Raw genomic sequence first — 26,716 nt, forward strand, 5'->3', positions numbered from 1 at the left:
CAAAGCCAGAAAATAACACCTCTTTGTAGCCTCTAATTAACAGATTAAGTCAATGATCAGTAGCACCTAGCATAAAAGAGAGACAGATACAGAAACAGACAGGCTTTTCTCTCTCTGCTGCTCCCAAATCAAACCAAATTTTGATCAAGCCTCTAAATCTAGTTACCAATTTGCATGAAGTACAGGAAACAGAGGATCATACTAAACTACACTAAAAAAAATATAATTAGCCAATTCAAAAATAGGCAAAGGACTTAAATAGACACTTCTTCAAAGACGATATATAAGGAAATACTGCAATATGCTACACATGGATAAACCTAAAACGTTATGTTAAGTGACATAAAACAGTCACAAATAAACAAATGTACTATTTAATTTATATGAACTAATTAGAGTAGTCAAAAATCATAGACTAAAAGAATAATGGAGGTTGCCAGGGGCTAGAAGGAGGAGAGAATGCAGGAGTTATTGTTTAACAGGTACAGAATTTCAGTTTTACAGGATTAAGAAAGTCAACATGAATGGATGGTGGTCAATGTGTTTAGTACAACTGTATTATATACTTAAAGATCGTAAATTTTATATACATGTATTTTAACACAATAAAAACTATAGCTAGCAAAATGTATGAGAAACTGTAAAACTTAGTTATTTCGGGGCGCCTGGGTGGCTCAGTGGGTTAAAGCCTCTGCCTTCGGCTCGGGTCATGATCCCAGGGTCCTGGGATCGAGCCCCACGTCGGGCTCTCTGCTCAGTGGGGAACCTGCTTCCTCCTCTCTCTCTGCCTGCCTCTCTGCCTACTTGTGATCTCTGTCTGTCAAATAAATAAATAAAATATTAAAAAAAAAACTTAGTTATTTCAACATACTTTCAAAAGAAAAAGCAAATAAGAATGAAAACTACAGATATAAACAAAGAAAAAAGACAAAAAAAAACAAGAATCAGGAAAATGTGATATTGTAGCTATGATTTTTTATTTTATTTTTATTTTTATTTTTTTTAAAGATTTTATTTATTTTATTTATTTGACAGAGAGAGATCACAAGTAGACCGAGAAGCAGGCAGAGAGAGAGGGAAGCAGACTCCCTGCTGAGCAGAGAGCCCGATGCGGGGCTCGATCCTGGGACCCCGAGATCATGACCTGAGCCGAAGGCAGCGGCTTAACCCACTGAGCCACCCAGGCGCCCCTGTAGCTATGATTTTTTAAAAAAAATCCCCCTTTCAGAGCTACAAAAACTAGTTTATTTACAGATAAAATTAAGTATAAAATTTGCTTCAAAATAATTGGGGGCATGGAGAAATGGGTAGGAATATGGATGAAGCAAGACTGGCCAAAATCATGCACAGAAATCAGTTACATGGGGGACAAGATGGTGGTGAAGTAGGAGGAGGCGCCTTTTCAACCTGTACCCTAAAGTGAGCTGATTACCTACCAAAGAACTCCGATCACCCATGAAATCAGCCTGAGATCAGAATTATACACATCTGGATCTCTACAGGGGTAGAAGACGCCATGGGCAGGTAAAGCGGAGTGGGAAAGGCGGACTGATATCGGAAGATAAACAAAAGGGGAAGGGAGCCAGCAGAGGTGACCGGTTGGAAAGTAATACCCCTAATACGAGCGAGAGTGCCCTTGGGGACCAGCATTAACTTGGAGACTGGTTGAAAGCACTCCAAAAGAGCAAAAGATCGCGGGGGGGGGGGGGGGGATGGATGGATGGGATTGTGGGAATCGGGGCGGCTAGGGACAGGGGCTTAAGTCTCTGGTCCCAGGACAGCCTCCCCTGGCGCTGAGCCAGAGAGAGTGCGGCGTAGAAACCAGGTCTTGGTCCCTGAGCCGCCAGCGTGCCCAAGATTGCGTGGGTTCTGGCCCCTGTGAAGGGATGGGAGCCAGGCCGGAAGGCAGAACGCGTGAGCCCTGCTACAGAGCCTGAGATGCGCGCGCCCCTCACCCTCCCGAGAGAGGTACAAAGGCCCAGCCTGCGCTCTTTGACATGCGCCTTGTTTCAGACCCTAAGACTCGTGCCCCAAACCCTCCCCTGAGAGAGGTGCGCGAAGACCCAGCCTGGTGCTTTCCGACCTGTGCCCCGTTCTCAGAGCCTGAGACGCGCGCGCGACCCACAGCCTACCCTGAAAGAGGTGCGCGCAGGCCGGATAACCCAGAAAGACCAGGCACTCCCAGACTGGGGCCAGCGGGAAAATCTCAGTGTGCGATCGCTGCTTGGAACCTCTCTGGTGGTCTAGAGCTGCCCAGACAGCTGCCGCTGCTTTGGTTTTGGGTACAAGCAGAAGATCCTGCGTCCCCAGGGACCGCGACTCGGAACCTGCTCTGCCAGCGGCCAACGGGGGGGATTTATATGGGCTCTGCAACACCCACAGAAGAACAGACTGAGGCTTCTCTCTGAGAGGGAGGTCAGGGTGCAGTCTGCTTTCCTCTAAACCTACAAAAACCATCAAAAGCTGTCAAGGTGAGAAGAAAAAAAAAAAAAAGGTGAACAAACATAAAAACCTGCAGAGAACAAAAGCCTGAAAAAACCGGTTTTCTCAGAGCCCACCCCCTTGAGGGGGACTGGAGGACTTAACTCAGGGAACTTCATTGACTGAAAACCCACGTGGCAGGCCCCTCCCCCAGAAAACCAACCAGGAAAGGAAAAAAAAAAAAAAAAAAAAAAAAGACTACAAGAGAACCACCACCACTACTTCATTGGACAACTTTTATTTTTAATTTGTTCCCACTATTCTGGCTCATTTTTTTAATATAGATAATTTTTTAACCTATTTACCATCACAGCGAGCTGTCCAGTACATCAAATTCCATAATAACCTTCTAACCTGAACTTTTTGATACATACACCTGTGTTTTTCTTTTGCATTTCTTTTTGAATTTTTTTAAATTTTAGTTTAGTCTAGTTTATTCTTTATTTTTATTTTCTAATATTCATATAGAATTAAACTTCAAAGTAATCCCCTTTCCCCAATCAATACTACCCCTATAGGTAAACCAATTTTTAATCCCCCTTTAGCCTAGGAAAGTTGAGTCCTTTAACAAAGATATCAAGATACATCCAGGAAGAATCAAAACAACCTTCCTTGCCCACAATGAGAATTTATAACCACTCTCCCATCTTTTTCTTCCACCAGTTTGTTTCTGTGTTTTTGTGTTTGTCCTGATAGTATATAAATCTTACACTTGGAGTTCTTTTCGACAAGGTTCTTCCTTTATTTGCATATATATATATTTTTTTTTTTCCTCTTGTTATATACTTTTATCAGTCTTTTTGTTTGTCTGTTTTTGTTTGTATACCTCATAAATCTTACCTTGGGGCCCATTTGGGCTGAACCTTCTCTTTCATCTTCCCTTTCTTTCCTGTATCTCTCTTTTTTTTTTTTCTTTTTTCTCTCATTTGGGTGGGGAATCCTGATTGCTCAGAAGTGTTCCAGGGTGCACCCAGACTGCACCACGGTCGATACAACCAGCTACATCTGTTCAGTCATCTCTCACCAAAATGACTAGGAGGAGGAATGCCCAACAGAAGAAAAATACAGAGGATGGACCTTCTGCAACAGAGCTAACGGCTATCAACATAGACAATATGTCGGAAAGAGAATTCAGGCTAACAATTATCCAGGCAATGCTAGGTTGGAGAAAGCCATGGATGACCAAACGGAATTGATTAGGGCCGAGCTGAAAGCGACCAGACAGGATGTTCACAATGTTAGGGCAGAGCTAAAAGCTACCAGGGCTGAGGTTCACAATGCTTTCAATGAGTTCCAATCTAATCTAAATTCTCTCAAAGCTAGGGTAACTGAGATAGAAGACAGAATTAGTGATCTGGAGGACAAACAGATAGAGAGAAAGGATCAAGAGGAAGCCTGGAACAAACAGCTTAGAAACCATGAAAACAGAATCAGGGAAATAAATGACGCCATGAAACGTTCAAATGTCAGAATTATTGGAATCCCTGAAGGGGAGGAGAAAGAAAGAAGTCTAGAAGATATAGTGGAACAAGTTCTGCATGAAAATTTTCCCAATCTCGCGTATGGAACCAGCGTTCATGTACTAGAGGCCGAACGGTCTCCACCCAAGATTATAGATTCCAGAAAAACATCAAGGCACCTGATAGTCAAATTGAGGAATCATAATTGTAGGTATAATCTCTTGAAAGCCGCTAGGACAAAGAGGCTCCTTGCTTACAGAGGAAAGCCCATCAGAATAACATCAGACCTGTCCAAAGAGACCTGGCAAGCCAGAAAGGGCTGGCAAGATATATTCAGGGCACTAAATGAGAAGAACATGCAACCAAGAATACTTTATCCAGCAAGACTGACATTCAAAATGGATGGAGAGATAAAGAGTTTCCAAGACCAGCAAGGCTTAAAAGACTATGCAACCACCAAGCCAACACTGCAGGAAATATTAAGGGGGGGTTCTATAAAAGAGGAAAAATCCTAAGAATAGCATTGAACAGAAATATAGAGACAATCTACAGAAAGAAAGACTTCAAAGGTAACACGATGTCAATAAAAACGTATCTATCAATAATCACTCTCAATGTGAATGGCCTAAATGCGCCCATAAAACGGCATAGGGTTGCAGATTGGATAAAACGACAGGACCCATCCATATGTTGTCTACAAGAGACCCATTTTGAACCTAAAGTACACCCAGACTGAAAGTGAAGGGATGGAGAAGCATCTTTCATGCCAATGGGCCTCAAAAGAAAGCTGGGGTAGCGATTCTCATATCAGATAAATTAGATTTTAAACTAAAGACTGTAGTCAGAGATACAGAAGGACACTACATAATTCTTAAAGGGACTCTCCACCAAGATGATCTAACAATTGTAAATATCTATGCCCCCAATATGGGGAGCAGCCAATTACATAAGAAAACTGCTAATCAAGATAGTCATATTGATAAGAATACATTAATAGTAGGAGATCTTAACATGCCTCTCTCAGAAATAGATCATTGAAGCAGAAAATCAATAAAGAAACAAGAGCACTGAATGACACATTGGACCAGATGGACCTCATAGATATATACAGAACATTCCACCCTAAAACAACAGAATGCTCATTCTTCTCTAGTGCACATGGAACCTTCTCAAGAATAGACCACATACTGGGTCACAAATCAGGACTCAACCGATACCAAAAGACTGAGATTATTCCCTGCATATTCTCAGATTACAATGCTTTGAAACTGGAGCTCAGTCACAAGGAAAAGTTCAGAAGGAACTCAAACACCTGGAAGCTAAAGACCACCTTGCTTAAGAATGCTTGGATCAACGAGGAGATCAAAGAAGAACTGAAACAGTTCATGGAAACGAATGAGAATGAAGACACCTTGGTCCAAAACCTATGGGATACAGCAAAGGCGGTCCTAAGGGGGAAATACATAGCCATCCAAGCCTCTCTCAAAAAAATTGAAAAATCCAGAACACAGCAGCTGTTTCTACACCTTAAAGAATGGAGAATCAACAACAAATCAAACCAACTCCACACATAAGAAGGGAAATAATCAAGATTAGAGCTGAGATCAATGAGGTAGAAAGCAGAGATACAGTAGAACCTATCAATGAAACTAGAAGCTGGTTTTTTGAAAGAATCAATAAGATCGATAAACCACTGGCCACACTAATCCAAAAGAAAAGAGAGAAAGCCCAAATTCATAAAATTATGAATGAAAAGGTAGAGATCACAACTAATACCAAGGAAGTAGAAACAATCATCAGAAGTTATTATCAACAGTTATATGCCAATAAGCTAAGCAACCTAGATGAAATGCATGCATTCCTGGAAAACTATAAACTCTCAAAATTGAACCAGGAAGAAATCAACAACCTAAATAGACTGATATCTAGTAACGAGATTGAAGCAGTGATCAAAAACCTCCCAAAAAACAAGAGCCCAGGACCTGACGGATTCCCTGGGGAATTCTACCAAACTTTCAAAGAAGAAATAACGCCTATTTTCCTGAAGCTGTTTCAAAAAATTGAAGCAGAAGGAAAACTTCCAGACTCTTTCTATGAAGTCAGCATTACCCTGATCCCCAAACCAGGCAAAGACCCTACACCAAAAAGGAGAATTTCAGACCAATATCACTGATGAATATGGATGCTAAGATTCTCAACAAGATCCTAGCAAACAGGATCCAACATCACATTAAAAAGATTATCCACCATGACCAGGTGGGATTCATTCCTGGGCTACAAGGATGGTTCAACATTCACAAATCAATCCATGTGAAAGAACAAATTAAAAGAAAAGAGAGAAGAACCACATGGTCCTCTCAATTGATGCAGAAAAAGCATTTGACAAAATCTAGCATCCATTCCTGATGAAAACGCTTCAAAGTATAGGGATAGAGGGAACATTCCTGAACTTCATCAAATCTGTCTATGAAAAACCCACAGCAAATATCATCCTCAATGGGAAAAGGCTTGCAGCCTTCCCGTTGAGATCAGGAACACGACAAGGATGCCCACTCTCACCACTCTTGTTCAACATAGTATCAGAAGTCCTAGCAACAGCAATCAGACAACAAAGAGAAATAAAAGGTATCCAAATTGGCAATGAAGAAGTCAAACTCTCTCTCTTCACAGATGACATGATTCTTTATATGGAAAACCCAAAAGACTCCACCCCCAAACTACTAGAACTCATACAGCAATTCAGTAATGTGGCGGGATACAAAGTCAATGTACAGAAATCAGTGGCTTTCTTATACACTAACAATGAAAATACAGAAAGGGAAATTAGAGAATCGATTCCATTTACTATAGCACCAAGAATCATAAGATACCTGGGAATAAACCTAACCAAAGAGGTAAAGGAGCTGTACTCGAGGAACTACAGAACACTCATGAAAGAAATTGAAGAAGACACAAAAAGATGGAAGACCATTCCATGCTCTTGGATCGGAAGAATAAACATTGTTAAAATGTCTATACTGCCTAGAGCAATCTATACTTTTAATGCCATTCCAAGCAAAATTCCACCGGTATTCTTCAAAGAGCTGGAGCAAATAATCCAAAAATTTGTATGGCACCAGAAGAGACCCCGAATTGCTAAGGAAATGTTGAAAAACAAAAATAAACTGGGGGCATCATGTTACCTGATTTCAAGCTTTACTACAAAGCTGTGATCACCAAGGACAGCATGGTACTGGCATAAAAACAGACACATAGACCAGTGGAACAGAGTAGAGAGCCCAGATATGGACCCTCAACTCTCTGGTCAGTTAATTCTTCGACCAAAACAGGAAAAAATATACAGTGGAAAAAAAGACAGTCTCTTCAATTAAATGGTGCTGGGAAAACTGGACAGCTATATGTAGAGAGAACTCCACCATTCTCTTACACTGTACACAAGATAAACTCAAAGTCGGATAAAGACTCAACGTGAGACAGGAATCCATCAGAATCCTAGAGGAGAACATAGGCAGAACTCTTCATATCAGCCACAGCAGCTTCTTTCAAGATATGTCTCCATAGGCAAAGGAAACAAAAGCCAAATAAACTTTTGGGACTTCATCAAATCAAAAGCTTCTGCACAGCAAAGGAAAACAGTCAAGAACAACGAGGCAACCCACAGAATGGGAGAAGATATTTGCCAAATGACAGTACAGACAAAAGGTTGATATCCAGGGATCTATAAAGAACTCCTCAAACTCAACAACCACAAAACAGATAATCATATCAAAAAATGGGCAGAAGATATGAACAGACACTTCTCCAATGAAGACATAACAATGGCTATCAGACACATGAAAAACTGTTCATCATCACTAGCCATCAGGGAGATTCAAATTAAACCACATTGAGATATCACCTTACACCAGTTAGAATGGCCAAAATTAGCAAGACAGGAAACAACATGTGTTGGAGGGGATGTGGAGAAAGGGGAACCCCTCTTACACTGTTGGTGGAATGCAAGTTGGTGCAGCCTCTTTAGAGAACAGTGTAGAGATTCCTCAAGAAATGAAAAATAGAACTTCCCTATGACCCTGCAATTGCACTACTGGGTATTTACCCAAAGATACAGATGTAGTGAAAAGAAGGGCCATCTGTACCCCAATGTTTTATAGCAGCAATGGCCACGGTTGCCAAACTGTGGAAAGAACCAAGATGCCCTTCAACAGACAAATGGATAAGGAAGATGTGGTCCATATACACTATGGAGTATTATGCCTCCATCAGAAATGATGAATACCCAACTTTTGTAGCAACATGGACGGGACTGGAAGAGATTATGCTGAGTGAAATAAGTCAAGCAGAGAAAGTCAATTATCGTATGGTTTCACTTATTTGTGGAGCATAACAAATAGCATGGAGGACATGGGGAGTTAGGAGAAGGGAGTTGGGGAAATTGGAAGGGAAGGTGACACAATGAGAGACTATGGACTCTGAAAAACAACCTGAAGGGTTTGAAGAGGTAGGGGGGTGGGAGGTTTGGGGGAACCAGGTGGTGGGTATTAGAGAGGGCACGGATTGCATGGAGCACTGGGTTTGGTACAAAACAATGAATACTGTTATGCTGAAAATAAGTAAAAAACAAATAGATTAAAAAAAAAAAAAAGAAAAAGAAAAAAAGAAAAAAGAATCCCACCCAGGCGCCCCACCATCAGCTAGTTTAACAGTTGAATATAAAAACAAGGATGAGATGGGGCGCCTGGGTGGCTCAGTGGGTTAAAGCCTCTGCCTTCGGCTCAGGTCATGATTCAAGGTCCTGGGATCGAGCCCCACATCGGGCTCTCTGCTCTGCAGGGAGCCTGCTTCCTCCTCTCTCTGCCTGCCTCTCTGCCTACTTGTGATCTCTGTCTGTCAAATAAATAAATAAAAAATCTTAAAAAAAAAAAAAGGATGAGAGGGGCACCTGGGTGGCTCAGTGGGTTAAAGCCTCTTCCTTTGGCTCAGGCCTCTCTGCCTACTTGTGATCTCTGTCAAATAAATAAATAAAATCTTTTAAAAATATATAAAAAAGATATGGGCGCCTGGGTGGCCTCAGTGGGTTAAGCCGCTGCCTTCGGCTCAGGTCATGATCTCGGGGGTCCTGGATCGAGCCCCGCGTCGGGCTCTCTGCTCAGCGGGAGCCTGCTTCCTCCTCTCTCTCTGCCTGCCTCTCTGCCTGCTTGTGATCTCTCTGTCAAATAAATAAATAAAATCTTAAAAAAAAAAAAATATATATATATATATAAATAAAACTAGCTGATGGGAGTTCTTGGTGATTGATTATACTATTTTCTCCACTTTTATGTATGTTTGAAATTTCCTAAGTTTAAAAAAAAAAGGAAAGAAAGCAATGCTCTAAAACGTAATAAAATAAATCAGACCATTTGCTTACATATTGCTTATGGCTGCTTTAGTGGTATAATGGCAGAGTTGAGCAGTTACAACAGATTTCATGATTGGCAAAATCTACAATATTCACTTTCTGGTCCGTTAAAGAACAAGTTTACAGATCTTTGTAAAATAACTAAATAAAACAGCAGCTCTTTCTGTCCTGTCCCTGTACTATAACGAATCCACCTTGTTGCATTAAAAAGAAAGGAAGGAAGGAAGGAGGGACGCACTATAAAAGCTGTGAGAGGGTTAGATTAGGAATAATCAGCCTCACTAGCTTGTTAGGAATATCAAGTGAAGCAATGCATAATGTTAAGGCATAAAAAAGTGACTTTAACAAATAATGAAAGGTGTGTTTTACATTCTTATAAGCCAGAAATCCTCCTCCTCCCATCAAACAGTAAGAATAAGACCAATCAATCAATTTTAGGATTATCTGTTTCATTTCTTTGAAAAAAATTGATGGTATTTTGATAGTGATTGCATTAAATGTATAGATTGCTTTAGGTAGCATAGACATTTTCACAACATTTGTTCTTCCAATCCATAAGCATGGAACGTTTTTTCCATTTCTTTGTGTCTTCTTCAATTTCTTTCTTGAGTACCTTATAGTTTTCAGAGTACAGATTCTTTGCCTCTTTGATTAGGTTTATTCCTAGGTATCTTAATGGTTTTGGGTGCAATTGTAAAATGGGATCGACTCCTTATTTCTTTTTTCTGCCTTGCTGTTGGTGTATAGAAATGTAACTGATTTCTGTGCATGATTTTATATCCTGTCACTTTACTGAATTCCTGTAGGAGTTCTAGGAATTTTGGGGTGGAGTCTTTTCATTTTCCACATAGAGTATCATGTCATTTGGAAAGGGTGAGAGTTTGACGACTTCTTTCCCAATTCAAATGCCTTTTATTTCTTTTTGTTGTCTGACTGCTGAGACTAGGACTTCTAGTTCTATGTTGGGCAGTAGTGGTGATAATGGATATCCCTGCCGTGTTCCTGACCTTAGGGAAAAAGCTCTCAGTTCTTTCCCACTGAGAATGATATTTACTGTGGGCTTTTCAAAGATGGCTTTTATAATATTGAGGTGTGCACCCTCTATCCCTACACTGTGGAAGAGTTTTAATCAAGAAAGGATGCTGTACTTTGTCAAATGCTTTTTCTGAACCTATTGAGAGGATCATATGGTTCTTGTCTTTTATTTATGTACTGTATCAAATTGATCGATTTGCAGATGTTGAATGAACCCTGCAGCCCAGGAATAAATCCTACTTGGTCGTGGTGAACAATCCTTTTAATGTACTGTTGGATCCTATTGGCTAGTATTTTGGTGAGAATTTTTGCATCCATGTTCATCAAGGATATTGGTCTCTAATTCTCCTTTTTGATGGGGTCTCTGTCTGGTTTTGGGATCAAGGTAATGCTGGCCTCATAAAACGAATTTGGCAGTTTCCCTTCCATTTCTATTTTTTGGAACAGTTTCAGGAGAATAGGTATTAATTCTTCTTTAAATGTTTGGTAGAATTCCCTTGGAAAGCTGTCTGGCCCTGGATTCTTATTTTTTGGGAGATTTTTGATGACTGCTTCAATCTCCTTACTGGTCTGTTCAGGTTTTCTATTTCTTCCTGGTTAAGTTTTGATCGTTTTTCTGTGTCTAGGAATGCATCCTTTTCTTCCGGATTGCAAATTTGCTGGTGTACAGTTGCTCACAACATGTTCTTATAATTGTTTGTATTTCTTTGCTTTTGGTTGTGATCTCTCCTCTTTCATTCATGATTTCATTAATCTGGGTCCTTTTACTTTCTTTTCGCTAAGTCCGGCCAGGGGTTTATCAATCTTATTAATTCTTTCAAAGAACCAGCTCCTAGTTTTGTTGATTTGTTCTATTGTTCTTTTGGTTTCTAGTTCATTGATTTCTGCTCTGATCTTTATTATTTCTCTTCTGCTGGTTTAGGCTTTCTTTGCTATTCTTTCTCCAGCTCCTTTAGGTGTAGGGTTAGGTTGTGTACTTGAGACCTTTCTTGTTTCTTGAGAAAACCTTGTATTGCTATATACTTTCCTCGCAGGACCGCCTTTGCTGCATCCCAAGGATTTTGTGTTCTCTTTTTTTTTCTTTAAGATTTTATTTATTTATTTTACAGAGATAGAGAACACAAGTAGGCAGACCAGCAGGCAGAGGGAGAAGGAGAAGCAGGCACTCTACTGAACAGGGAGTCCAACACGGGGCTCGATCCCAGGACCCTGAGATCATGACCTGAGCCAAAGGCAGACATTTTAACAACTGAGCCACCCAGGGACCCCATGAAGTTGTTTTCCTTTTCATTGTTTTCCATGAATTTTAAAAATTTAATTTCCTGGTTGACCCATTTTTCTTTATTTGACAGAGATCACAAGTAGGCAGAAAGGCAGGCAGAGAGAGAGGAGGAATCAGGCTCCCCGTGGAGCAGAAAGCCCAATGTGGGGCTCGATCCCAGGACTCTGGGATCAGACCGAGCAGAAGGCAGTGGCTTTAACTCACTGAGCTACCCAGGTGCCCCGACCCATCATTCTTAGTAGGATGCTCTTTAGCCTCCATGTATTTGAGTTCTTTCCCAACTTTCCTCTTGTGAATGAGTTCTAGTTTCAGAGCATTGTGGTCTGAAAATATGCAGGGAATGATCCTAATCTTTGGTACTGGTTGAGACCTGATTTGTGACCCAGAATGTTGATCTATTCTGGACAATGTTCCATGCGCACTAGAGAAGAATGTGTAATTCTGTTGTTTGGGATGGAATGTTCTAATTGTATCTGTGATGTCCATCTGGTCCAGTGTGTCATTTTAAAGCCTTTATTTTCTTGTGATCTTTTGCTTAGATGATCTGCCACTGCAGTGAGGGGGGTGTTAACGTCCCCTACTATTATTATATTATTATTGTTGGTTTCTTTGATTTTGTTATTAATTCACTTATATAATTGACTGCTCCCATGTTAGGGGCATAGATATTTAAAATTGTTAGATCTTCTTGTTGGACAGACCCTTTAAGTATGATATGTTCCTTCTCATCTCTTTGGAACAGTTTCAGGAGAATAGATATTAATTCTTCTCCTCATCTCTTATTATGGTCTTTGACTTAAAATCTAATTTATCTGATATAAGGACTGTGACCCCAGCTTTCTTTTGATGTCCACTAGGAGGGTACATTTTTTTCCACCCCCCTCACTTTAAATCTGGAGGTGTCTTTGAGTCTAAATTGAGTTTCTCATAGATAGCGTATCGATGGGTCTTTTTTTTTTTTTTAAGATTTTATTTATTTATTTGACAGAGAGAGATCACAAGCAGGCAGAGAGGCAGGTAGAGAGAGGAGGAAGCAGGCTCCCCGCTGAGCAGAGAGCCCGATGCGGGGCTCGATCCCAGGACCCTGAGATCATGACCTGAGCCGAAGACAGCGGCTTAACCCACTGAGCCACCCAGGCGCCCCAAGGGTCTTGTTTTTTTATCCATTCTAATACCTGTGTCTTTCGATTAGGGCATATAGCCCATTTACATTCAGGGTAACTATTGAAAGATATGATTTTAGTGCCACTGTATTGCCTGTAAGGTGACTGTTCCTGTATATTGTCTCTGTTCCTTTCTGGTCTGTTACTTTTAGGCTCTCTCTTTGCTTAGAGGACTCCTTTCAATATTTCCTGTAGGGCTGGTTTAGTGTTTGCAAATTCTTTTAGTTTTTAGCTGTCCTGGAAGCTTTTTATCTCTTATTTTCAATGACAGCCTAGATGGACATAGTATTCTTGGCTGCATATTTTCCTTGTTTAGTGCTCTGAGTATGTCATGCCAGTCCTTTCTGGCCTGCCAGGTCTCTGTGGATAGGTCTGTTGCCAATCTGATACTTCTATTGTTGTATATTATAGACCTCTTGTCGTGAGTTGCTTTCAGGATTTTCTCTTTGTCACTGAGACTTGTAAGTTTTACTATTAGATGATGGGGTGTGGGCCTATTTTTATTGATTTTGAGGGGGGGTTCTCTGTGCCTCCTGAATTTTGATGCTTGTTCCCTTTGCCAAATTAGGGAAACTCTCTGCTGTATTTTGCTCCAATGTATCTTCTGCCCCCCAGCCTTTCTTCTTCTTCTGGGATCCCAATTACTCTAATATTGTTTCATCTTATGGTATCACTTATCTCTTGAATTCTCCCCTCGTGGTCCAGTAGTTGTCTCTCTTTTGCTCACCTTCTTTATTTTCCATCACTTGGTCTTCTATATCACTAATTCTCTCTTCTGCCTCATTTATCCCAGCAGTAAGAGCCTCCATTTTTTGTTGCACCTCATTAATAGATTTTCTTGATATTAACTTGGTTAGCTTTTGGTTCTTTTATTTCTCCAGAATGGGATTTTATTTCTCCAGAGAGGGATTCTCTTATCTTCCATGCTTTTTTTCAGCCCAGCTAGCACCATGATAATCATCATTCTGAAGTCTAGTTCTGACATATTACTAATGTCTGTATTGATTAGGTCCCTAGCCATCAATACTGCCTCTTGTTGTTCTTTTTGTGGTGAGTTTTTCCATCTTGTCATTTTATCCAGATAAGAATAGATGAATGAGTGAACAAAATACTAAAAGGGTAGCAATGACCCCAGAAAGATATACAGTAACCAAATCAGCAGAGACACAAAACTGAGGGGAGAAGAATGGGGGAAAAATACATATATATACATATATATATACACACATATATTATTAGACTGGTGAATAAAACAGAGCCACACACTTAATTGTGGGTGTATTCTGGTCTGTTAGAAGAAACCACTTCCCAAAATTTGCAAGAAAAAATACATATATACGCAAAAATTAAGGGTAAACACAATGAAGGGATGGAATATGACTGTAAAGATGAAAGTTAAAAAATATCCTAAAAAAGGAATTGATAAGTTGCTTGAAAAAAAAGGGAAAAAAAAAAAAAAGTAAAGAATGTGATCAGGCTGGAGACTAGAACAAAGCCATGAGCTAGATTTAGGGTATATTTTGATCTATTACAAGAAATTGTATCCCCCCCCCAAAATTTTTTTTTTAAAGATTTTATTTATTTGACAGGGAGAGATCACAAGTAGACAGAGAGGCAGGCAGAGAGAGAGGGAGGGAAGCAGGCTCCCTGCTGAGCAGAGAGCCTGATGCGGGACTCGATCCCAGGGACCCTGAGATCATGACCTGAGCCAAAGGCAGCGGCCTAACCCACTGAGCCACCCAGGCACCTGGGTATCCCAAAATTTTAAAGGAAAAAAAAACCCAAAAAACAAAAAAACAAACAAAAAAAAACCAACCTATATGTATACAAAAAATAAGGTTAAATACAATGAAGGGATAAAAATATGACTAAAACAAACATTTAAAAAGATTTTTTAAAAAGGTACTGATAAAATAGTTTAAAAATGTTAAAATAGGAAAGAGGAAAAATTAAAAAAAATAGAAAAAAATAAAATTAAAAAAATTCTAACTTTGAAAGACTAAAGGATCACGGGGAGAAAGCCATTAATTCCATGCACTGCTTTCCTCTATCTCTGGAGTTCCACTGTTCTCACTGATCAATAAGCTTGGTCTTGGATGGATGTTCTTGTTGATCTTCTGGGGAGGGGCCTGTCACAGTGACTCTCAAATGTCTTTGCCCAAGGCAGAATTCCACTGCCCCTGCCAGGGGCCAGGCTAAGTAATCTGCTTTGGTTCACTCTCAGGAGCTTTTGTTCCCTGAGCGCTTTCCGTACAGCTTTGGAGGACAGGAATGAAAATGGTGGCCTCCCAATCTCCAGCCCAGTAGGAGCCGAGAGCTTGTGGCCCCACTCCTCAGTGCGCCTTCAGAGAAAAGGAGTCAAGCCCTCCCATTTCCCTGATCTTCGGCCGCACTCCGAGCTCACCCAGCTTGTGACCGAGCGTTTCTATCTCTGGTACACAGCCCCATTTGGAGTGTCCAAACCTAGCAGACGCGTGAAGCACATGCTCGTCTGGGAGGAGGAAGGTGAGCCTCCCCGGATCTGCTGATTGTTGGGTCCCTGCCCAAAGAGCAGTGGCCTGACTGTGCCTTGGATCACGGTTTAAGGTAATCCCAAGCTGAGAGCCCACTCCTCAGCTCTGTCTCTGCAACTGAATTCACCACTCTGATACCTGGGAGCTCTGCTATGCTCAGACACACCTGGTCTTTTGAGATCCCGCAGGTCCTGAGACCACACTGTCCCCATGAGGGCTCCACCCCTCGCTTAGCCTCTGGAGCAACATCCCTCAGTGGAGCAGACTTCTTAAAAGTTCCAATTTTGTGCTCTGCTGTGATATCACTTGCCGGGAGCTGGCCCCTACTCCCACAGTCTATTGTCCCAAATGTTGGCTTGGACTAACTTCTTCACACGTCCTACCTTCCGGAAAGTGGTCAATTTTCTGTTCCTAGAATTGTTGCTCTTCTTCTCTTCTTTCTCCTGTTAAGTTTGTAGCTGTTCAGAATGGTTTGGTAACTATCCAGCTGAACTCCCGGGACCTGATCATATTTAGGTCTCCTAACTCTTCCGCCATCTTGCTCCTCACCCCATTAAAAGATTATTTTTTGAATGTGGTCCATTATTAAGAAAACAATAGCCCAAAGAAACAGACTCCAAGATAACCAGGTACTGGAAACAGCAGACCAGGATTTTAATTCAGCCATTATGAATATATATGGATTAAGAGGAAACTGTGTTCCTAAAAAGTTGAACAAAAAGAGAAATCTAAGTAGAGGGGTAATACTTTTAAAAATGGAAATTCCAGGGGCTGGGCACCTGGGTGGCTCAGTTGTTAAGCAGCTGTCTTTGGCTCAGCTCATGATCCCAGGGTCCTGGGATCGAGGCCCACATCGGGCTCCCTGCTAGGTGGGAAGCCTGCTTCTCCCTCTCCCGCTCTCTCTGCTTGTGTTCCCTCCCTCTGTGTCTCTGTCAAATAAATAAATAAAATCTTAAAAAAAAAAAAAAAAATCCAGGGGTGGTGAGTTGCTCAGTGGGTTAAGGCGTCTGTCATGATCTCAGCATCCTGTGATTGAGTCCCGCATCAGGCTCTCTGCTTGGCGGGGAGCCTGCTTTACCCCCGGCTCCCCGCCTACCTCTCTGCCTACTTGTGATCTCTGTCAAATAAATAAAATCTTTAGGGGCGCCTGGGCGGCTCAGTGGGTTAAGCCTCTGCCTTCGGCTCAGGTCATGATCTCAGGGTCCTGGGATCGAGCCCTGCATCGGGCTCTCTGCTCGGCAGGGAGCCTGCTTCTCCCCCTGCTCTCTGCCTGCCTCTCTGTCTGCTTGTGACCTCTCTCTCTCCATCAAATAAATAAATAAATCTTAAAAATAAATAAATAAATAAATAAATAAAATCTTTAAAATAAAATAAATAAAAATGGAAATTCCAGATTACAACTTGAAGATGAATGTAAGCCCACAGAAATTATGCAAAATCCAAAGAAAAAAAGAGACTGAAGAAAAATGAACAAAATCTCAGTGACACCAAGCAATCCAACATATATGTAATTGTGGAGTCTCAAAAGAAGAGAAGAAGTCAGGCACAAACTCTTTTTGAAAAGTTGGTAGTTGAAAATCCCTCCCAATCCAGCTGAAAAACATCAATGTGCAAACCCAAGAAGTTCAGCACACACCAAGTAGGATATAAAAAAAACTACCTTGAAATACAATAGTCAATCTACTGAAAACCAAACATGAAACAAAAAAATATTTTGACAGCAGGCAAAAAAGACATTATATAAAGAGAAACAATAGAGGTCAGGAGTCATCAAAAGATAGAAAAAAAATTAAAACTATCAGTCTAGAATTCCATATCCATGGAAAATACACATCAAAAATGAGTATGAACTCATTTAAGATAAGTAAAAACTAAGAAAATTCATCATGGTAGGCACTGTAAGGAACATAAAATATTCTTTTTTTTTTAAGATTTTATTTATTTATTTGACAGAGAGAGATCACAAGTAGATGGAGAGGCAGGCAGAGAGAGAGAGAGAGAGAGAGAGAGAGGGAAGCAGGCTCCCTGCTGAGCAGAGAGCCCGATGTGGGACTCGATCACCAGAACCCTGAGATCATGACCTGAGCCGAAGGCAGAGGCTTAACCCACTGATCCACCCAGGTGCCCAGGAACATCAAATATTCTTTAGGCTGAAGGGAACTAATACCAGACAGACCTCATCTATAGGAAGAACAGCAATAAAAAAGCTTTCCTGCTTAATTACAAGAGGAAAAAAGATGATGAAATGGAAGCAATTTACCTCAGCTAATATAATAAAAGCTCTACAGGACTCTTTCAGAAGTGTATCTTTAGGCCAAAGTCTGCAAAGATTCTTGACCTTGGATATCCATTGCACAATAGTCTGAATTTTCCCAAATTATCATGGGTAATTTTAGAATCATGGCCATTATAAATAATTTGTCAATTATTTGTGCACAAAGATATTCTAATAAAATATAGCATTATGGGGGCACCTGGGTGGCTCAGTGGGTTAAAGCCTCTGCCTTCGGCTCAGGTCACGATCCCAGGGCCCTGGGATCGAGCCCCGCATTGGGCTCTTTGCTCAGCGGAGAGCCTGCTTCCTTTCCTCTCTCTGCCTGCTTCTCTACCTACTTGTGTTGTCTGTCAAAAAAAAAAAAAAAAAAAAAAAAAAAAAAATATATATATATATATATATATATATATATATATATACATACATACACACACACACATATATATATATACACACACAGCATTATGGTTTCCTATAATAATTTTTTTCCTATAACAAGTTTTATAAGTATTTAAAATTTTTGTGAAAAATTTAGATAACTGATTCAGAAGAAAACACTGAGAGCGCAGATTCCTTGTACATAATAGATAAAACCTAAGAGAGAAAAGTTTAAGATCTAAGTTGGAGTTTTATTATTTAAAGGCATTATTTTAAAAAAAATATCAATTCAATTCCATATATTTTAAACTACTTTAAAAATAACTCTCCATTAAAATAATACTTTTCTTAGGTTAAGAAAAGAATTACTAATATTTCCATTTTTCAATTTTTTATGCTATACCTATAAAGCAGAAATCAACACATAGTAAATTAATTTTTTACCTCATCAAAGAACAAGTAGGAAATAAGTCATGTTAATATGCTTCAAGAAGTGTTTGTTATCTGCTTTTTTTACTTTTAATATAATATGCTTTATAGATTCAAGGAAAAGAATTACAAACAGATTCTGTATTAGATAAGGTGGACTACATTAATGCAACAAATACACAAAAAATTTAAAAGGCTCAAACACACAAAAAATGGTATTTCTCTTAATAATAAATTTAACAAAATAGACAAAGCCTTTGACACTGAAAACTAGAAAGCAATACTGAGAAACAAAAAACATAAATAAATGAACACATATCATATTAGAAGATTAAGTATTACAAAAGGTGGAAATCCTCTCCAAAATCAGAGTCAATGAAGTCCCAATCAAAATCCCAAAAGGCATGTCTGTAAAAAATGACGCACTCATTTGAAAATTTATATGGAAATATTAAGGAACTGGAATACCTAAAGTGATTTTGGAAAGACAAAATGAATTTGAGAACTTAGACATTACTTGATCTTACAACTTTCTTATAAAGCTGCAGTGATCAAGACAGTAGGGAGCTGATTTAAAGATAAACGTTCAGACCAATGGAACGAAACAGGGTCCAGAAATAGACCAAAGCATATAAGATCAACAAATAGTCAACAAAGTAACCCAGAGTCTTTTCAACAGGTAATTTTGGAACAAATGTACATTCATTAAAACAATAACAAAAACAAAACTTTGACTCTTCACAACACACGAAAGAAACCTGAAGTAGTTCTTAAAAAAATCTAAATGTTGAGTATAATCTAAATGTGAAAGTATAACACCTCTAGAAGAAATCATAAAAGAAACTATTCATGAACCTAGAAGATGTTGATTTCAGATAAAACAAAAATCATGAACCCTAAAAGAAAACTGAGATAAAAAAAGACTTTATTAGGGGCACCTGGGTGGCTCAGTCAGTTTAGTCAGTTAAGTGTTTGCCTTTGGCTCAGGTCATGATCCCAGGGTCCTAGAATCGAGCCCTGCACTGGGTTCCCTGCTCAGCAGGAAGCCTGCTTCTCCCTCTCCCTCTGTCCTTCCCCCCTGATTGTGCTTGGTCTCTCTCAAGTAAATAAATAAAATCTTAAATACAGACTTTATTAAAATTAAAAACTTCTAAAATTTTTTTTTAAACTTCTGCTCTCTGGTCAATTTTTAACAAAGGAGGCAAGAATATACAATGGGGAACAGATAGTCTCTTCAATAAATAGTGCTGGGAAAACTAACTACATGCAAAAGCATGAAACTGGACCATGTTTTTATACTTTATACAAAAATAAACTCAAAATGGATTAAAGACTCACATGTAAGACCAGAAACCATAAACTTCTAGAAGAAAACAAAGGCAATAAGCTCCTTAGCATCAGTATTAGCTATGTTTTTTTGGATGTGTCTCCTTAGGCAGGGGAAACAAAAGCAAAAATAAACAAATGGGACTGTATCAAAAAACAAAATTTTTGCACAGTAAAGGAAACCATCAACCAAATGGAGAGGCAACCTACTGAATGGGAGAAGAAATCTGCAAATGATTGAAAAAAAAAAAGGGATTAATACCCAAAACATGTAAGTAACTCAGAAAACTCAGTATCAAGAAAACCAAAACAATTCAAATCAAAACATGGGCAGAGGACCTGAAGAGACATTTCTCCAAAGAAGACATAGAGATGGCCAAAAGACACATGAAAAGATAATCCACATCACTAACCAGCAGGGAAATGCAAATCAAAATCACAATGAAGTATCTCCTCACATTTATCATACGGCTATATTTAAAAGCAAAACACAAACAAGAAATAAATGTTGGTGAGGACATGGGAAAAAGGGCACCCCCTGTGCACTTTTGGTAGGAATGCAAAATGATGCAGCCACTATGGAAAAAAGTAAGGTTAAGCAGGACACCTGGGTGACTCAGTTAAGTATCACTTTCAGCTTAGTTCATGATCCCAGAGAATGCTAGGATCAAGTCCCGCACTGGGTTCTTTGCTCAGTGGAGAACCTGGTTCTCCCTCTGCTTGCCACTCCCCAGCTTGTGCTCTGTCTCTGACAAATAAATATATAAAATCTGTATCAAGTATGAAGGTTTCTCAAAAACCTAAAAATACATCTACCATATGATCTAGCAATTCCACTTCTGGGTACTTATTCAAAGAAAACAAAAATGCTAACTTGAAAAAACACACACATCCCTATGTCCACTGTAGCCTTACTTAGACTGACAAGAAATGAAAACAACCTAAGTGTCCATCGACAGATGAATGGATAAAGATAATGTGGTGTGTGCACACGCGCGCGCACACACACACACACGAATATCAGCTATAAAAAAGAAAGAAATCTTGTCATTTGCCACAACATCAATATTATGCTAAGTGAAATAAGTTAGGCAGGGAAAAACAAATACTGGTTGATTTCACTTATATGTGGAATCTAAAAAACAATACAAACAAAACAGAAACAAACTCATGAAGGTTTGCACAGTGGCAGTATCGTAGCCAATGAGGTTTATCCGAGGCGTGATTATTGCTAATTGAAACAAACTCATGTATTCAGAGAAAAATCTGGTGGTTGCTAGTGGGGGGTGGTAGGGGGACAGAGTGGAAGGATGGATGAAATAGTGGAAAATTAACAGGTTCAAATTTCCATTTATAAAATAAGTCATAGGGATGTAATGTATACACAGGGAATATAGTTAATAATAATGTAACAACTTTGTATGGTGACAGATGGTAGCTAGATTTATGATGGTAATCACTTCCTCTGTATATAAATTTTGAATGACTATGTAGGACACCTGAAACATAATACTGTACACATCAACTACACTTCCATCAAAACAACAGTAACAAAAACCTCTAATACTTCTGCTCTTATGCACTGTGAAGAAAATAAGAAGACAAACCACAGGCTAGGGGAAATAGATTTGGAATACACACACACATACCTAACAAAGAACTTATATTATATACAGAATATATAAAGAACTCTTATAATTCAATAATAAGCCCAACAATCAAAAATTTTTTAATAGAAAAATGATTCAAAAAGTGACTAGATAATCAAACTAAGTACATTCCTACTATCTGGCAATAAAAAAGTATGTATTACCAACCCATGCAACAATATGGTTCACTAAAAATAATGGTGAGTGAATGAAGTCCAGCACAAATGAGAATATACTGTATGGTTTCATTCATGTGAAAACTCCAGAAAAGACAAACTACAGCTGTAGAAAGCAGATTATTGATTGCCTAGATTGGCAGTTGGGGATGGTGGGAGAGACTGACTGAGAAAAAACCCCAGTGCATAACATTCCCAACACTAATAAAAATTTATGCTTAAAACAAATTTATCTTGGGGTGCCTGGGTGGCTCAGTAGGTTAACCCTCTGCCTTCAGCTCAGGTCATGATCTCAGGGTGCTGGGATCGAGCCCCATGTGGGGCTCTCTGCTCAGCCAGAAGCCTGCTTCCTCCCCTCTCTCTGCCTGCCTCTCTGCCTACTTGTGATCTCTGTCTGTCCAATAAATAAGATCTTAAAAACAAAACAAAACAAAAAACCACACAGATTTATCTTGGGACGCCTGGGTGGCTCAGTCGGTTAAGCCTCTGTCATGATCCTAGGGTCCTGGGATTGAGTCCCACACTGGGCTCCTTGCTCAGCAGGGAGCCTGCTTCTATGCCTCTGCCTGCTACTCTGCCTGCTTGTGCACGTTTTCTCTCTCTGGCAAATAAATACATAAAATCTTAAAAACACACACAAACACACACACACACACACACACACACACACACACACACACACATCTTATTGTATGCAAATTATACTTCAGTAAAGTTGATTAAAAAACAAACTAGGAGGGGCGCCTGGGTGGCTCAGTGGGTTGGGCCGCTGCCTTCAGCTCAGGTCATGATCCCGGGTCCTGGGTTCGAGCCCCATATCAGGCTTTCTGCTCAGCAGGGAGCCTGCTTCCTCCTCTCTCTCTGCCTACCTCTCTGCCTACTTGTGATTTCTGTCAAATAAATAAATAAAATCTTTAAAAAAAATAAAAAATAAATAAAAACAAAAAACAAAAAACAAAACAAAACAAACTAGGAGCGCTGGGGTGGCTCAGTGGGTTAAGCCTCTGCCTTCGGCTCAGGTCATGATCCCAGGGTCCTGGGATTGAGCCCGGCATTGGGTTCTCTGCTCGGCAGGGAGCCTGCTTCCCCCCCTCTCTCTGCCTGAAAACCAACAAACTAACTAACTAAAATAACTTTTTCTGGAGAGGACCTGAGCTAAACTAGACTCAAAATCCAAAGGCATAGAGAAAAAGATTCATTAATCTTTTAACCCTGCTACAAAAAATAAATTTCCACGGAAGTACTAACAACACAGTAACAGTCATATCTGATAAGACTAATCTCCTCTAAAAACTTATATAATCACAAATCATTAAGAAAATCTTAATACAAAACAGCTAGAAACATAAGTAGAAAAATCAGAATCAACCACATTAAAAAAATAAATAAATACAAAATACTAATATGAATTTAAGTTAGTTCTATCTATTAAGTAAAGGCATATACTCTTTAACATAGCAATTTCATTTCTAGGAATTTACCCTAAAATTATATTTGCATATATAGACAAAAAAAGGTAAAAGAAAATGGCAGAATTGTGTCTAGGGGTAATACTCAGGATGTTTAGCTCTCAACAAAAAATTACAAAACACACGGAGAAATAGAGAAATATGGCCCATTCACAGGAAAAAAAGAATTTGATAGAAACCATCCTAAGTAAGCCCAGACATTGGAGTTACTGGCAAAGACGTTGAATCAACTATCTTAAATGTGCTTAATGAGCTAATGGAAACCATAGACAAACCTAAGGGTAATTTGGAAAAAGACATATGAATAAAACAATGTAAAGGATATCAGCAGGTCTATCCTACAAAAAATGCTAATGAGTTATTCAGGGTGAAATAAAGATACCAGAGAGTAACTCAAAGCCTTAAGAAGAATTAAGGAACACTGATAAGGATAATTACATAGGTAAACACAAAAGAAAATATTATACTTTTGGTATATAACTCCTCTTTTTTCTTATCAGGCTTAAAAGAGAAATGAATAGAATAGAGAAGTACAGAAGCAAAGTATCTGTATACGATTAGAACTAAGCTGGTATTATTCACATGAGATTGTTATAAATTTAATTTTAACCAAGAGAACCACACACACACACATACACAAACTTTAAAAATATATAGAACATGAAAAAAGGAAATCAAAATTAGAAATAAAAAAGGCAGTAACAGAAAAGATTTGCAGGGCGGGGGCACCTGGACAACAGAGTCCATTTAGCATCTGCCTTCAGCTCAGGTCATGATCTCGGGGTGCTGGGATCCAGCCTGGCTTAGCAGGGAGTCTGCTTCTCCCTCTCCCTCTGCCTCCCCTCCCCCCGCTTGTATTTTCTCTGTCATATAAATAAAATCTTCAAAAAAAATAAATAAAATCTTTTTTTAAAAAAAGGGAAGAAAAAATACCTTTACAATACTGTACTGTATTTATTGAAAATGTCTGCATATAAGTAGACCCATGCTATTCAAACCTGTGTTGTTGAAAGGGTCAACTGTACAGCCATCTTAGATGTGTTTTGTTTTGTTTTGTTTTTTTAAAGATTTTATTTATTTGACAGAGATCACAAGCAGGCAGAGAGGCAGGCAGAGAGAGAGGAAGGGAAGCAGGCTCTCTGCTGACCAGAGAGCCCAATGTGGGACTTGATCCCAGGACCCTGGGATCATGACCTGAGCCAAAGGCAGAGGCTTTAACCCACTGAGCCACCCAGGCACCCCTTAGATGTATTTTGGTTACTATTTACTTGGAACGTCCTTTTCCATCCTGTGACTTTCAGTGTCTCTGAATTTAAAATGAATCTGTTATACAAGACAGCATATAGATGGATCTTATTTTTTTAATTCAATCTGCCAGTCTCTGCCCTTTTTTTTTTTTAATTTTTATTTATTTGACAGAGAGAAGAGAGATCACAAGTAGGCAGAGAGGCAGGCAGAGAGAGGGGGAAGCAGGCTCCCCACTGAGCAGAGAGCTCCATGTGGGGTTTGATCCCAGGACCCTGGGATCATGACCTGAGCTGAAGGCAGAGGCTTTAACCCACTGAGCCACCCAGGTGTCCCTCTCCCTTTTTTAAAAGACTTTGTCAGAGAGAAAAAGAGAGAACAAGAGAGCGAGCACAAGCAGGGAGAACAGCAGGCAGAAGCAGGCTCCCTGCTGAGCAAGGAGCCCGATGTGGGACTCGATCCCAGGACCTTGGGATCATGACCTGAGCCGAAAGCAGAAGCTTAACCCACTGAGCCACCTAGGCATCCCAGTCTCTGCCTTTTATTTATTTATTTTTTAAAAGGATTTATTTATTTATTTATTGGACAGACAGAGATCATAAGTAGGCAGAGAGGCAGGCAGAGAGAGAGAAGGAAGCAGGCTCCCCACTGAGCAGAGAGCCCAATGCAGGGCTCGATCCCAGGACTCTGAGATCACGACCCGAGCCAAAGGCAGTCTTAACCCACTGAGCAACCCAGGCACCCTGTCTCTGCCTTTTAATACCATGGGAATATGATAGAATATGGTTTCTCCCTCATTCTTACTCATTTGACTACTTCTTTACATTATAATAATGTGAAATATTTGCTAGACAATTGGGAAATAGAATTTTTGCAAATATGGACAAGTTTAATTCACATTAAAGTAATTACTGATATAGAAAGATACTTCCTTCCACTTTAGGTATTTGTTTTCTGTATGTGTTTCATGTGGGCTCCTCCTCCACTCCTGCCCTCCCTCCACCACAAAGATCTATTAACTGAAAACAGCAAAAGAGAGTCTACTGTACATGCTTAATCAATTAAAGAAAGAAAATTCCTACACAGATACAGAAACACTCTCATCACCTCTGGGGGAAAAGACTAGAGGAATCTGGAAAAGGGAGACTGAATTAACTAACAATTAATACTGCCTGACTTTCTTAGGACATACAAGTATTATTTTCACACTTCAAAGTCTAAAATATATAAAAGGAATATATAAATATATATTCTATATGACATATTCTATAATATATATCATCTAGATGACACTGAAATAAAAATACTCTCAAAGTCATAGAAAGTCAATTAAAACAGGATGAAGCACCGCTTCTTAATGAAATTATCAACAGGTGGACAAACATTATTCACTTAATCCCTTTGTCTTCCAAGATCACTGCTTATGAATCACAGAATCTCAGAAATGAAAAGCATGCATACTTCAAGGAAATAAACCAGGTCCTTAGAGGTAACTTGACATGTCCAAGATCAAAGAGCTTGGGGCTGAAAGCAGCATCAAGGGTTGGAATATAGGATTTCTGGCTCCTGCACCTGTCTTTCTGGGCTAGGTCATTTGGTTTTATTTTTTTTTTTAATTTTTTAAATGATTTTATTTATTTATTTGAGAGAGACCGAGCGAGCATGAGAGGAGAGGGATCAGCAGGAGAAGCAGACTCCCTGCTAAGCAGGGAGTCTGATGTGGGACTCAATCCCAGGACTCCAGGATCATGACCTGAGCCGAAGGCAGTCGCTTAACCAACTGAGCCACCCAGGCGCTCCGGTCATTTGGTTTTAATGAATGATACAAAAATTAATGTGAATCTGTCAATCTCCTAGCAATAACATTGCTATGTGATGGTTAATTAAAGGAACCACAAACAAAAGCCAAAATGGTAGAGAAATAATAATATTTATAACGAAGTATGTATGTTTTAAAAAGATTTATTTATTTTAGAGAAAAAGAGAAAGAGCATGCATGCACGCATGGCCTGGGGAGGGAGAGAGGGAGAAGGGAGAGAGAGAAGCAGACTCCCTAGCTGAGCGCAGAGCCTGACACAGGGCTCAATCTCTTATGACCTGAGCCAGAAACAATTTGGACGCTCAACCAAACCTCCCAGGTGTCCGAAGATACATATGTTTTTTAACATTATACCTAAGATCTCAAAAAAATTCCAATCAGCTGTAAGAGATGGGAGGTATAAGGAGTAATCAAATGATTATTTGTAGATGACATACTCTCTGATATTCTCCATTAGATATAATAAAGTAATTCAGCAAGATTCCTGCAGACAGTGACATTTTTAAAGAGATCACTGGGGTACTTGGGTAGCTCAGCTGGTTAAGCATCTGCCTTCAGCTCAGGTCATGATCCTAGCTCTCTGCTCAGCAGGGAGTCTACTTCTTTCTTTCTCCC

The 26,716-nt window shown here is 39.6% G+C and overlaps 1 protein-coding gene and 1 pseudogene across 10 annotated transcripts in view; one reads left to right on the forward strand and one right to left on the reverse strand.

Moving 5' to 3' along the window:
- LARP4 (La ribonucleoprotein 4) overlaps positions 1-26,716 on the reverse strand; it is a 223,105-nt gene that overhangs the window by 24,737 nt on the left and 171,652 nt on the right. The window lies entirely within an intron of this gene.
- Positions 20,918-21,026, forward strand: LOC125108042 (uncharacterized; annotated as a pseudogene).

The sequence above is a fragment of the Lutra lutra genome, chromosome 8 (genome assembly GCF_902655055.1).
Source record: "Lutra lutra chromosome 8, mLutLut1.2, whole genome shotgun sequence".
Taxonomy (NCBI): Eukaryota; Metazoa; Chordata; class Mammalia; order Carnivora; family Mustelidae; genus Lutra; species Lutra lutra.